This window comes from Heptranchias perlo, chromosome 1 (genome assembly GCF_035084215.1).
Source record: "Heptranchias perlo isolate sHepPer1 chromosome 1, sHepPer1.hap1, whole genome shotgun sequence".
In the NCBI taxonomy this organism is placed as follows: domain Eukaryota; kingdom Metazoa; phylum Chordata; class Chondrichthyes; order Hexanchiformes; family Hexanchidae; genus Heptranchias; species Heptranchias perlo.
In genome coordinates this window covers 173,638,094-173,651,799 of record NC_090325.1, presented here as the reverse complement: position 1 = coordinate 173,651,799, position 13,706 = coordinate 173,638,094, and positions in this window count along the sequence as shown.

Below are 13,706 nucleotides of genomic sequence, written 5' to 3'. Positions count from 1 at the left end.
CTGAAAGGTATGATTCTGTGAGTATGGCTATGTCAGGCTGTTGCTTGACTCGTCTGTGGGACAGCTCTCCCAATTTTGGCACAAGTCCCCCGATGTTAGTAAGGAGGACCTTGCAGGGTCGACTGGGCTTGGTGTTTTGCCGTTGTCGTGTCCGGTGCCTAGTGGTCCGATGCTGGGTGGTCCGTCTGGTTTTATTCTTATTATGACTTTTCGTAGCGAGATTTTACAACTGAGTGGCTTGCTAGGCCATTTCAGAGGGCAATTAAGAATCAACCACATTGCTGTGGGTCTGGAGTCACATATAGGCCAGACCGGGTAAGGATGGCAGGTTTCCGTCCCTAAAGGACATTAGTGAACCAGATGGGTTTTTACGACAATCCGGTAGTTTCATGGCCATCATTACTGATACTAGTATTTTAATTCAATTAATTTAATTTAATTAATTAATTGAATTTAAATTCACCAGCTGCCGTGGTGGGATTTGAACTCATGACTCTGGATTTTAGTCCAGTAACATAACCACTATGCTACCGTACCCTGGATTGACAACAGAAGACAGAGGGTGGTTGTAGAGGGTTGTTTTTCAAACTGGAGGCCTGTGACCAGCGGTGTGCCTCAGGGATCGGTGCTGGGTCTGCTGTTATTTGTTATTTATATTAATGATTTGGATGAGAATTTAGGAGGCATGGTTAGTAAGTTTGCAGATGACACCAAGATTGGTGGCATTGTGGACAGTGAAGAAGGTTATCTAGGATTGCAACGGGATCTTGATAAATTGGGCCAGTGGGCCGATGAATGGCAGATGGAGTTTAATTTAGATAAATGTGAGGTGATGCATTTTGGTAGATCGAATCGGGCCAGGACCTACTCCGTTAATGGTAGGGCGTTGGGAAGAGTTATAGAACAAAGAGATCTAGGAGTACAGGTTCATAGCTCCATGAAAGTGGAGTCACAGGTGGATAGGGTGGTGAAGAAGGCATTCAGCATGCTTGGCTTCATTGGTCAGAACATTGAATGCAGGAGTTGGGATGTCTTGTTGAAGTTGTACAAGACATTAGTAAGGCCACACTTGGAATACTGTGTACAGTTCTGGTCACCCTATTATAGAAAGGATATTATTAAACTAGAAAGAGTGCAGAAAAGATTTACTAGGATGCTACTGGGACTTGATGGTTTGACTTATAGGGAGAGGTTGGATAGACTGAGACTTTTTTCCCTGGAGAGTAGGAGGTTAAGGGGTGATCTTATAGAAGTCTATAAAATAATGAGGGGCATAGATAAGGTAGATAGTCAAAATCTTTTCCCAAAGGTAGGGGAGTCTATAACGAGGGGGCATAGATTTAAGCTGAGAGGGGAGAGATACAAAAGGGTCCAGAGGGGCAACTTTTTCACTCAAAGGGTGGTGAGTGTCTGGAACAAGCTGCCAGAGGCAGTAGTAGAGGCGGGTACAATTTTGTCTTTTAAAAAGCATTTGGACAGTTACATGGGTAAGATGGGTATAGAAGGATATGGGCCAAATGCAGGCAATTGGGACTAGCTTAGTGGTATAAACTGGGCGACATGGACATGTTGGGCCGAAGGGCCTGTTTCCATGTTGTAAACTTCTATGATTCTATGACATCCAGTCTCCTACACTGGCTGTCCTCCGTGGTCCACCTGTCAGTACATCTCAAATGTTTTCTGCTCCTGTGACCCAGGTCCTGGATGAATTGTGACTTCTTGCAGCTCAACTCTGACAAAACTGAAATCATGTTAGTGTCTTACCGGCACCTACCTGGTTCTGGTGCTGACTCCATCAACATCCCAGTTTGCTCATGTTGAGCTTAATGGAGTGCAACCTTCATATTCTGTCTGCTAACCTTTCTACCCAATATCTAGTCTGTTGCTAAAACCACCTCTTCCATCTTTGGAACTTTGCCTGTTTGTATGTTTATGTCATTGCTTCTGCTACTGAAATCCTCATTGCACCTTCATCAATTGAGGATCATTTTCTCAAATGGGCTTCTGAGTGGCCTCCACTTTTCACAAACTCAGGCTAATTCGGAATTTTGTAGCCTTATCCTGACCAGCACAATCATTACAAAATCCTTGCCCAGGTCTACTGGCTCACTATGTTTCAGTGAATCAACTTCAAGATCCTCATTTTTAAATCCTCCATTTGTCCCATTCTATTTGAATAATCTTCTCCAGTCATATGTCCCTGTCTTCCCTTTTTTTGACTCTGGACTACTTGTTTTTTTGCTTCTCCAGGAGATTACATGACTCTGGTTGGGTGGGGATTGTACATACTGTGATGCATAAGGCATTACAACTGTGTGGGACAGGCTGGATGGACCAGTAGGTCTTTTCCTGTCCATCATTTTTGTGTGTTTGTATGTACTATTCATCATTCCTGCCTCTTTTGGTCCAACATCAGTGGCTGATTTTTCAGTCATTATACCACTAGAAACCTTTCTAAAACCATCTCACCTGTTACCTCTCTAATTGTCTTTGGAAACTTATCTTTTCAATTGTGTCTTTGTTCACCTTCCCTGCCCCCAATTTCTTCAGTTTCCCAACTTAACTGTCAGTGGTTAAGCAGTGAGGATAGTACAATATGTTTCCAAGTTTTCTTCTGTAAGATAGCATATCATAGTGAAAGCCTGCCTACTGAGTCTTCTGATGCATTAATACTCTGTCTTAATGTCCTGGTCACTCACGGGGTCATAGTAAATGTCCTGCAGGGGGTGTGCCTGGTGCAAGTTACATATCTCCTGTTCCTTCTAGGCTCCTGGGGCATCCTGTCCTCCTCTTCCTAATGCTCCAGTAACCAGATTCCACCAGTGCTAACTATATCCATGCTATGAACTTTAAACTGCTCAAAAGACTGCATTGCTGAGGCAATGACAATTCAAGTTTAATTATTAGGGATAAATAAGTCTGAGCTAATAACCCTGAAGGAAATCAGTAGGTGGTTTATCAAGTGATCCTTAACAAGATCTTAACAGATTTAACAATGCTTTTTCATCCAAATATATATGTATTAAAAATCATCTGTAAGATATGAATGCCCTATTCACAGACTTTACTTCCTGTTGTTACGATTTTTGGTCACACATTTGTATCAGTGTTTGCCATTGTAAATTGCTATATCAACTGTCATGACGTAGTTGCAGGCTTTGGCCACTAAATGGGCTCTGTAGAGTGAGTTTCTGAAACTTTTTCTCCCAACTTCATCACCATCTTTACATACACATAAAAAATATTCATAATTCTTTCTTTGTGAACACCTACAGTTAACACCCTCAATTAGTTCAACAGAAAGGGCTCCAACAGCCTAACTGAATAACTAGATTGCATGTGAACATGCAAAGGATCCTCCATATCAAAGAGTGATTTGCTACAAGCTGCCACAAAGCATTTATCCTTCAGAAATCAGCCATCCGTGAGCTCCTCAGAAAGAAAATGTCAACAGATGGCTTGTGGATAACACAATGTACCCCCTGCTCCATTGAATAATGACCCTAGTAAGAGTTGCATGAACAGCAGCAGAGGAGCACTACAATGAGACATATGCCTTTACCAGACTAGTCATCGAGAGGACCACTGGGGTCTTAAAGGGGGACTATAGCTGACTTCATAGTTCAGTAGGTATTCTGCGATATGCTCCAGCCTGTGCGTCCCTCATAGTTGTAGCCTGCTGATTCCTGCACAATTTTGCTATCCAAAAAGGTCTGGACGTGGACATTCCTGGGAAAATTAACTATGCTGCTTAGGAGGCAGAAATACATGGAAGAGAGCATTAGGATCACTGTCACTCAGAGGACTCCTCATTGACTGCTGCAAGGGGTTTGAGAGTACAACTGAGCAGTGAAGTCTTCTCTAACACAATTTACCTTTGTCACCACTGCCTTAACTCCTTCCCCATCTTCAAATAAAGGATTAATGCTTCAATCCAGTACCCATCCTAGAACATCACAACACACCAGACCTTGCTGCCCTTACATGACGATGCCAATAAAAATTACCTGATTGAATGTCAGTATGAATTAAGTAATTGAGCTACAAATATAGTATTTATAGAAGGGACACTTCTCCCAACTGTTTAATTGAGAGTTTGGTTATATAGGGTTTCATTGTGCTGTATAAATGCCATGCTATCCCAAACCCTCATATCTGCATTTGAATTGAAACAAAATTGATGATTGAAGTAGATCAAGTCATAGAAAAGAAAGGTCCTTGGTTAGATCCATGGTCTGTGTTGACATGGCTAATCTCAGCTCGGGTGACAATTGGCCTCTGCCAAAATCAATCAGGTTTCTTATTCCTTATTGCTGTGCAGGGCTCCCTGCTGAAAAGTGCATATTTGTGTGGTGGTTGGGAAACAACAGGATCATACTTGAATGTGATAATAGCCTGGCACAAAACGTCCAAGCTCGCACATGAAGAATGGTCACTTGGGTGAGGTACAGGAGGGGTGCAGAAGGCTACGGGTCCTTACCTCAGGATGAATCAGTATCTTCGCGAGACTGGGAAATAAGGGGAGGATAATCAGAAAAAAACTTTGGTGAAAAGCAGTTCCTGTGGAAACCGAAATACCTTCTGTAACTTTTGTGATAGTGGATTGAAATGAAGTTTATCATCCACAGAAAATTCCACGATCATTTCGCCACTCTCAGCCATAAAATCAGAGAACCTGCTGCACTGTTAATGTGCATCCATTTTGATAAATCTTACCATGAGATTAATAAAGCTTGTTAATCCTCAAGTGTTTATTGATCCTGGATTTTTTAATATTCATTCTTGGGATGTAGCCATTGCTGGTAAGGTTGGCATTTGTTGCCCTTCAGACAGTTGTGGTGGGCCTTCTACTTGAACCACTGCTGACCATGTGGTGAAGGTGCTCCCACAATGCTGATGGTAGGGAGATCCAGGATTTTGACCCAGCAATGACGATGGAACAAGTCCAAGTCGGGATGGTGTGTGACTTGCAGGGGAACATGGAAGTGATGGTGTTCCTATGAACCTGCTGCCCTTGTCCTCGGTGGTTTAGATTGCGGGTTATGGAGGTGCTGCTGAAGAAGCCTTGACAAGTTGCTGCAGTGTGTTAGGCTAATGGATGAAGTGCTGATCAAGCTTAGTCCTGGATGGTGTCGAGCTACTTGAGTATTGTTGCAACTGCATCCATCCAGGCAAGTGGAGAGTATTTCATCACACTTCTAACTTGTGCTTTGCAGGTGGTTGAGAAGCTTTAGGAGGTGAGCCACTTGTTACAGAATACCCAGCCATTGCTCTAGTAGCCATGACATTTATGCTGATAATTATGTCAAGAGAAAATAAAAATCAGTCATTGGTAAAAGTTTTGAGAATTTCACTATGAATCCAATAACAAGAACTTACATTTAGATAGCACTTTCACATCCTCAGCATGTCCCAAAGTGCTTCACAGCCAATGAATCACTTTTTGAAGTGTAGTCACAGTTGTTATATGCAGCCTATTTGCACACAGCAAGGTCCCATAAACAATATTGAGATAAATGACCAGTTAATTTGTTTAGCTGGCATTGATTCAGGGATGAATGCTGGCTAAGATACATCTCTTGCTAGTCTTCAAATAGTGCTATGGGATCTTTTATATTCATCTGCAGAGGTAGACAGCACCTTTAATAATGCAGTACTCCGTCAATACTGCACTGAAGTGTCCATCTAGATTATGTACTCAAGTGTCTGGAGTGTGTCTTGAACCCATGACCCCCTGACTCGCAGGTGAGAGACTTACCACTAAGCTAAGGCTAATCATTTTCTCATGGATTTCCCAGAGTCTCACTTCAGACCCTCGTTAACCGCTGATGTTATTAAACTGATCAGTCCTGAAATTCCTCAGGGTTCTCCTGGTTTCCTGCTATAATGGCAGTTTTCGCCTATTTGTGCTATTTCCCTGGGAGTTCTGCCATAGTTACAGAAGTAATTATATCAAGAAATAGTAACAGTCATGGATTTTCAGGGCTATCATGTTAAAGATCCTATGATGTAGGGCACCACTTATTACAGATCCAAATTCACAAAAGAAGAAATGTAATTTCGACAAAGTATCTCACCCAATTGCAATGATGTTAACACATCACCTATCATAAGTGCTGAAAAAATGTTATGAAAATTAAGAGAGGTATTTTGGAAAAATCTGAACTCGACAAAAATCTACTGTGGACTTGTTTTCCCAAGAGGTCATTATGGATTCAGGCTTTTTATTAATTGTTCTAGAAAGCAAACTGAATCAATTCACAAAAGTAACTAACTTGATAGCAATGCCCCTTTATTATATTCATAGGTTATATTTTTGAGAGATATTACTTATGTTATTCAGTTTGAACTGATGATCACATTTTGAAGATTTTTTTGTACTCTGTCATTGTATTTTGATTAGATTCCACTAATCATAGCAGTACCATTCTTCATTTGCTTATAATATTTTGATTTACCTTGGTGAAAGGTGATCTTTGTTTATATAGATAACCTATTGCTTGAATGCAATTTCCATAGGAAAGAGCCCTTTTAATGCTGATGCCGTCCAATGCAAAGCTAAATATTTTATTTGGTTGTTTTCATAACAAAGAGTGAAAAATGTATATAGTACCTTATCATGTCTCTCAGATGTCCCAAAGTGATTCATGTCTGCTGAATTACTTTTTGAAGTGCAATCAATTTTGTTATATGGATAAATGTGGCAGCAAATTTCCATGCAACATGGTCCTACAAACAGCAAATCAGATGAAGGACTAATTAATTTGTTTCTGTAATATTGATTGAGGGAAGAATGTTGGCCAGGACACAATAGGACTAATTCTGCACTCTCAGCGGGATCACTGTGAGAAATCACACAGCGCATGATTTTCTGTCTATTAATTTTAATGGATGGGAAATCACGGGCTGGGTGCCCATGATTTCCTGTGATGCACTTCCTGTGACCACTGCTCTCCATTCAGAGCGCTGAGTCAGCCCTAATAAGCACTGTGAAGTCATTCCCAAGCATTGGAGTTCCACAGTGTAATCAGAAAAGAGTAAGCCGGATTTCTTTCTTGTGAGGGATGCATGGGGCCGGTTGTGGGTTTTTATGTTTACGGAACCTACACATTGCTTTCATCAATTTTTGTAGTCTTTCAATGTTGCATTCCATATTGCCCTCAAAAAAAAATCTAGAAGCTATGGGAGTACATGGTTGAATTTTGGATTAAATCTAGTAGATATGTATTTTATCTCCAAGATCTATGTATGGGTAGATGGCACACACATTGGGCCTATCTCTTCTAAACAAGGATCAAAGCAAGGTTGTTCACTGTATCTTTTCCAGGCTTTACTGAAAAAATTGGGGTGCACTTTTCTGCAGATGATGTATTTTTGGTAGATTTGCTTGAGGCTCTAATGCACTTCACTCACCATCTTGAACAATAGGTTAACCAGTGGGATATGATAACGAATGCCCCAGGTACAGTGTTATGGCTCTACATGGCTCAAGAGCGGATCTCAGAAGTATTCATTGGAAGATACAAGGGTGTCGTCTTAATTGTTATTGGTACCTGGGAACTCTGCTGGATGCTAAATATGGCTTGGACACAGCTCTTCGCCAAGAAGGATTGAAAGTCACTGTGGTTTTTCTCATTAATGACAGCAAAGCCATAATTCAGGTTAAACTTGTGGTATATAACATGTAGGTTTTCATGTATTGATTTCCTAGGCATGCAAGAGAAGGGCTTCCTTCAGCTTATGTGGAGATCCGGGATAAAAATTAGGTGGATTTGTGATAAAAAGGGCAAATGGCAGCAGGGAATTAGGGCTCTGGACTATATCGTGCTAATGCTGAAAACCCTGGAGTGGAACATGTCTTCCTCCCAAAAACCCTTACAGGACTTGGATTAAGCACTTGATTTAAACTTCTAGCACATTAAGCTGTCTGATGGGCTTGCTGAAAGTCCTTTCACCATCCTTTGATGTCATTCTCCCTAATGTGTTATTTCTTCTCTTTTCATGCCCAAAAATGCCACGTGAATGCAATGGTATACATGGTATTCTCCATGCTGTTGTTTTGTAGAAGAATATAGTACATTAATGGCGACTTTCCCTCTCCTCCCCAAGCCAGAGTTCCTATTCCTGAGGCTGACTGAGAACCAGTTGTAGTAGTGTCAGCTGTTATGGCAATAGAGATGAGGTGTCCCTGCCTCCACAAGGGTGCATGTGGGCCCCACCTTTGGGATTCAGGCCTGCCAAGTGGCCTAGACCTCCAAAGAAGAAAAAAAGTTAACATTTTTTATCGTGGATCAGCCTTCCTGCTCAGGAACCAATCGGAGCATTGCCAGGGTCAGGAGGCATGGGCAACCCCTCCACCACCCCCCCCCCCACATGTGGGCATCCAGCTGAATTACCACTGGCATGGGGAGGTGGGTGCCAAAGATGCATCCGAAGTGGTGCTTGCACCTGGTGGTCCCACACAAATAAGGTGCCCTCCCGCAAATACCAGCAAGGGTCAGTTGAAAGGTATCAGTGGGTGAAATCCTAGCTGGGATTGCCTCCAGTGGAAATTCAGGGCATTTAGATTCTTGGTCTAGAAAAGAAACAGGTCAATCATAGGCAAGGAAACTTCCTGCTGATTACCACATACCGCCCTCTCTCATCTGATGAATCAGTATTCCTCCATGTTGAACACCACTTGGAGGAAGCACTGAGGGTAACAAGGGCACTGAATGTACTCTGGGTGGGGGACTTCAATGGCTATCACCAAGAGTGGCTCACTAGTACCACCACTGACCGGGCTGGCTTAGTCCTGAAGGACATAGCTGCCAGACTAGGCTTGCGACAGATGATGAATCAACATGAGGGAATAACCTACTTGACCTTATCCTCACCAATCTACATGTCGCAGAAGCATCTGTCCATGACAGCATTGGTAGGAGTGACCACCGCCCAGTCCTCATAGGGATCCAGTCCTGTCTTCACACTGAGGACACCCTCCACCCTGCTAAGTGGGATAAATTAAGAACAGGTCTGGCTGCTCAAAACTAGGCATCCATGAGATGCTGTGGGCCATCAGCAGCGGCAAAGTTGTTTCCCACCATAATCTGCAATCTCATGGCCGAGCATATCTCTCATTCCTCAATCACCAGCAAGTCAGATGAACAACTCTGGTTCAATGAGGTGTGCAGAAGAGCATGCTGGGAGCAGCAGAAAGCATACCTGAAAATGATGTGCCAACCTGGTGAAGCTATAACACAAAACTACATGCATGCTAAACAGCGAAAGCAGCATGCTATTGTTAGAGCTGAGTGATCCCAGAACCAATAGATCAAGTCAAAGTTCTGCAACTCTGCCACATCCAGTCATGAATAGATTTAGACAATTAAGCAACTGATGGGAGGAGGAAGCTCTATAAACGTCCCCATACTCAACTATGGTGGAGCCCAGCATGTGAGTGCAAAAGACAAGGCTTAAGCGTTTGCAACCATCTTCAGCCAGAAGTGCCGAATGGATGATCATTATCAGCCTTCTCCTGAGCCTTCCACCATCACATATACCAATTTTCAGCCAATTTGATTAATGTGATGTCAAGAAACGACTGAGTGCACTGGACACAGCAAAGTCCACGGGCCCTGAGAACATCTCGGCTGTAGTGCTGAAGACCTGTGCTCCAGAACCAGCTGCGCCCCTAGCTAAGCTGTTCCAGTACAGCTACAACATTGGCATCTACTCGACAATGTGGAGAATTGCCTAGGTATGTCCTGTCTACAAAAAGCAGGACAAATCCAACTCAGCCAGTTACCACTCTATCAGCCTACTCCAAATCATCAGCAAAGTAATGGAAGGAGTCATCAACAGTGCCATCAAGTGGCACTTACCAATGTTCAGTTTGGATTCTGCCAGGACCACTCGGCTCCAGAGCTCATTACAGCCTTCATAGAATCATAGAATGATATTACACAGAAGGAGGCCATTCAGCCTGCCATGGTTCTGCTGCCGGGCTGCAGACAGAGCGGGACACTCCTAGTTTGAAGTTAATATTGTGTTGTGGCTCGAATGACATAATTGGGCCTCCCTTTAATGGGGGTCTTGTCATAAAAATCACGGCAGCTGGGAACTTGGTGGGTTGGAGCCAGAGATAGAATTTTCAAATTTTAACTCCTCCTACGCGCCATTCTCGCTGGTTGAGGAAGATTAAAATCTCAGCCACACCCTTTCTCTCTTACTCTCTCCTTATATTCCTTCTCTACCTTAATTGATGGAAGAATGTAATTGTTTACAATCTTCATAGTATCATAGTAGGTACAGCACAGGAAGAGGGCATTTGGCCCATCGTGCCTGTGCCGGCTCTTTGAAATTAGTCTCATTCCCCTGCTCTTTCCCCATAGCCCTGCAAATTTTTCCACTTCAAGTATTTATCTAATTCCCTTTTGAAAGTTATTATTAATCTGCTTCCACCACCCGTTCAGGAAGTGCATTCCAGATCATAACAACTTGTTGCATAAAAAAAATTCTCATCTTCCCTCTGGTTCTTTTGCCAATTACCTTAAATCTGTGACCTCTGGTTACTGACCCTTCTGTCACTGGAAACAGTTTCTCCTGTGTCAAAACCCTTCATGATTTTGACCTCTTTCATATCTCCCCTTAACCTTCTCTGTTCTAAGGAGAACAACCCCAGTTTCTCTAGACTCTCCACGTAACTGAAGTCTTTCATTCTGGTACCATTCTAGTAAATCTCCTCTGCACCCTCTCTAAGGCCTTGACATCCTTCTTAAAGTGTGATGCCCAGAATTGGCCACAATACTCCAGCTGTTTTATAAAGGTTTAGCGTAACTTCTATGCTTTTTTTTTGTTCGTTCATGGGATGTGGGCGTCGCTGGCAAGGCCAGCATTTATTGCCCATCCCTAATTGCCCTTGAGAAGGTGGTGGTGAGCTGCCTGCTTGAACCACTGCAGTCTGTGTGGTGAAGGTTCTCCCACAGTGCTGTTTGGTAGAGAGTTCCAGGATTTTGACCCATCGACAATGAAGGAACGGCAATATATTTCCAAGTCGGGATGGTGTGTGACTTGGAGGGGAACATGCAGGTGGTGTTGTTCCCTTGTGCCTGCTGCCCTTGTTCTTCTAGGTGATAGAGGTTGCAGGTTTGGGAGGTGCTGTCGAAGAAGCCTTGGCGAGTTGCTGCAGTGCATCCTGTAGATGGTACACACTGCAGCCACGGTGCACCGGTGGTGAAGGGAGTGAATGTTTAGGTGGATGGGGTACCAATCAAGCAAGCTGCTTTGTCCTGGATGGTGTCGAGTTTCTTGAGTGTTGTTGGAGTTGCACTCATCCAGGCAAGTGGAGAGTATTCCATCACACTCCTGATTTGTACCCAATGCCTCTATTTATAAAGCCAAGGATCCCGTATGCCTTTTTAACACCTTTCTCAACTTGTCCTGCCACCTTCAAAGATTTGTGTATGTGCACCCCCCGGTCTCTCTGTTCCTGCACCCCTTTTAAAATTGTACCAGTTAGTTTATATTGCCTCTCCTTCTACCAAAATATATCACTTCACACTTCACTGCGTTAAATTGCATCCGCCACTGTCTGCCCATTTCACCAGTCTGTCTATGTCCTCCTGAAGTCTGTTACTATCCTTATCATAGTTTACTTCATTTCCAAGTTTCGTGTCACCTGCAAACTTTGAAATTATGTCTTGTATACCCAGGTCCAGGTCATTAATATATATCAAAAAGAACAGAGTTCCCAACACCGACTCTTGGGGGACACTACTGCACACATCCCTCTAGTCTGATAAACCACCGTACAGCACTACGCTCTGCTTTCTATCCTTCAGCCAATTTCGTATCCAGGCAGCCACTGCCCCTTTAATCCCATGGGCAGTTTGCTAACAAATCTATGATGTGGTACTTTATCAAATGCCTTTTGAAAGTCCATGTACACAACATCAACCACACTGCCCTCATCAACTCTCTCCGTTACTTCATCAAAGAACTCAATCGTGTTAGTCAAACACGATTTGCCTTTAACAAATCCATGCTGGCTTTCATTTATCAACCCATATTTTTCCAAGTGCCAATTAATTTTATCCTGGATTAATGACTCTAAAAGTTTCCCCACCACTGACATTAGGCTGACTGCCTATAGTTACTGAGCTTCTCCCTCTCTCCTTTTTTGAACAGAGGTGTAACATTTGCTATCCTCCAGTCCTCTGGCACCACTCCCATATCTAAGGTGGATTGGAAGATTGTGGTCAGAGCCTCTGCAATTTCCACCCTTACTTAGCAACCTAGGATGCATCCCATCCGGACCGGGTGATTTTGAGTGCTGCCAACTATTTTAGTACCTCCTCTTTATCTATTTTTATCCTATCCAATTTCTCTACTACCTCCTCCTTCACTGTGACATTGGCAGCATCCTCTTCTTCAGTAAAGACAGATGCAAAGTATTCGTTTAGTACTTCAGCCATGCCCTCTGCCTCCACAAGAAGATCTCCATTTTGGTCCCTAATCGGCCTAACCCTTCCTTTGACTACCTTTTATTATTTATATGGCTTTAAAAGACTTTTGGATTCCCTTTTATGTTACCCGCTAATCTAGTCTCATAAACTCTCTTTGCCCCTCTTATTTCCTTATTCAGTTCTCCCCCTGTACTTTTTGTATTCAGCATGGTTCTCCACTGAATTGTGAACTCAGCATTTATCATAAGCTTTCTTTTTCTGTTTCATTTAAATCTCAGTGAGCGCTAAATTGGGCCGTTTGCTGCCCGTTGTTTCGGCGCTACACGGCCTCTCTGACATCCAAGATGGCGTTTTGGATGCGCACGTTTCCAGCGTGACATGCACCGGACGCCATCTTGGTATAGGAGTTAACGCAGCCGCAGAGAACGAGCGCTGGAATCATGTAAAGTAGGGAGCAAATGGCTTCAATCAGTGTGCAATGCTGATTTAAAGTGATAGACACCATTTTGGGACTTAATGCTCAACTCAACGCACAGTCTTAACCCCAACCATCTGAACGTGTCTTAGAGTGCCTGGAGGACCCCCTAGCAGTGCTATTTAAAGGGACCATGCAGGATTTACAGGTTTGTGGCTGGATTATTGCTTCTGGCTGCCGAGATATTTGTAACTGTCTTTGGAGTTCTCCTAGACTTGAATACTAGGACGCGGGGACATAGCCTAACATTTAGAGCCAGGACGTGCGGGAGTGAAGTTAGGAAATGCTTCTACACGCAAAGGGTGGGTGATATTTGGAATGCTCTTCTGCAGACGGCAGTTGATGCTAGCTCACTTGTGAATGTTGAATCTGAGATTGATAGATTTCTGTGAACCAAGGGTATTAAGGGATATGGGGCTAAGGCGGGTATATGGAGTTAGGTCACAAGTCCACCATGATCTCACTGAATGGTGGCACCGGCTAAATGCCTCTGCCACTTGCTGCCTCCTGATATGCGCCACCTTCTCCTGGAAGAAAGTGGGATGTGTATCTGGGTGATGCGCCCATTACGGTTGAATAGCTGCCAGTGTGTGTGTCCTGTGAGTTGTGGGTGGGTAACTTGCAACAGTGGTGATGTGTAAGGGTGAGAGGAAGCATCTGATTGGAAGAGTTGAGTACTGATGGAAAGAGTTTGTTGGTATGTGGGTGATGGGGGGTGTAGTGCGTGGTGGAGTTGATAGGAGATGCCACTTGACAATTGACCTCACTCACCTTGACCACTCATG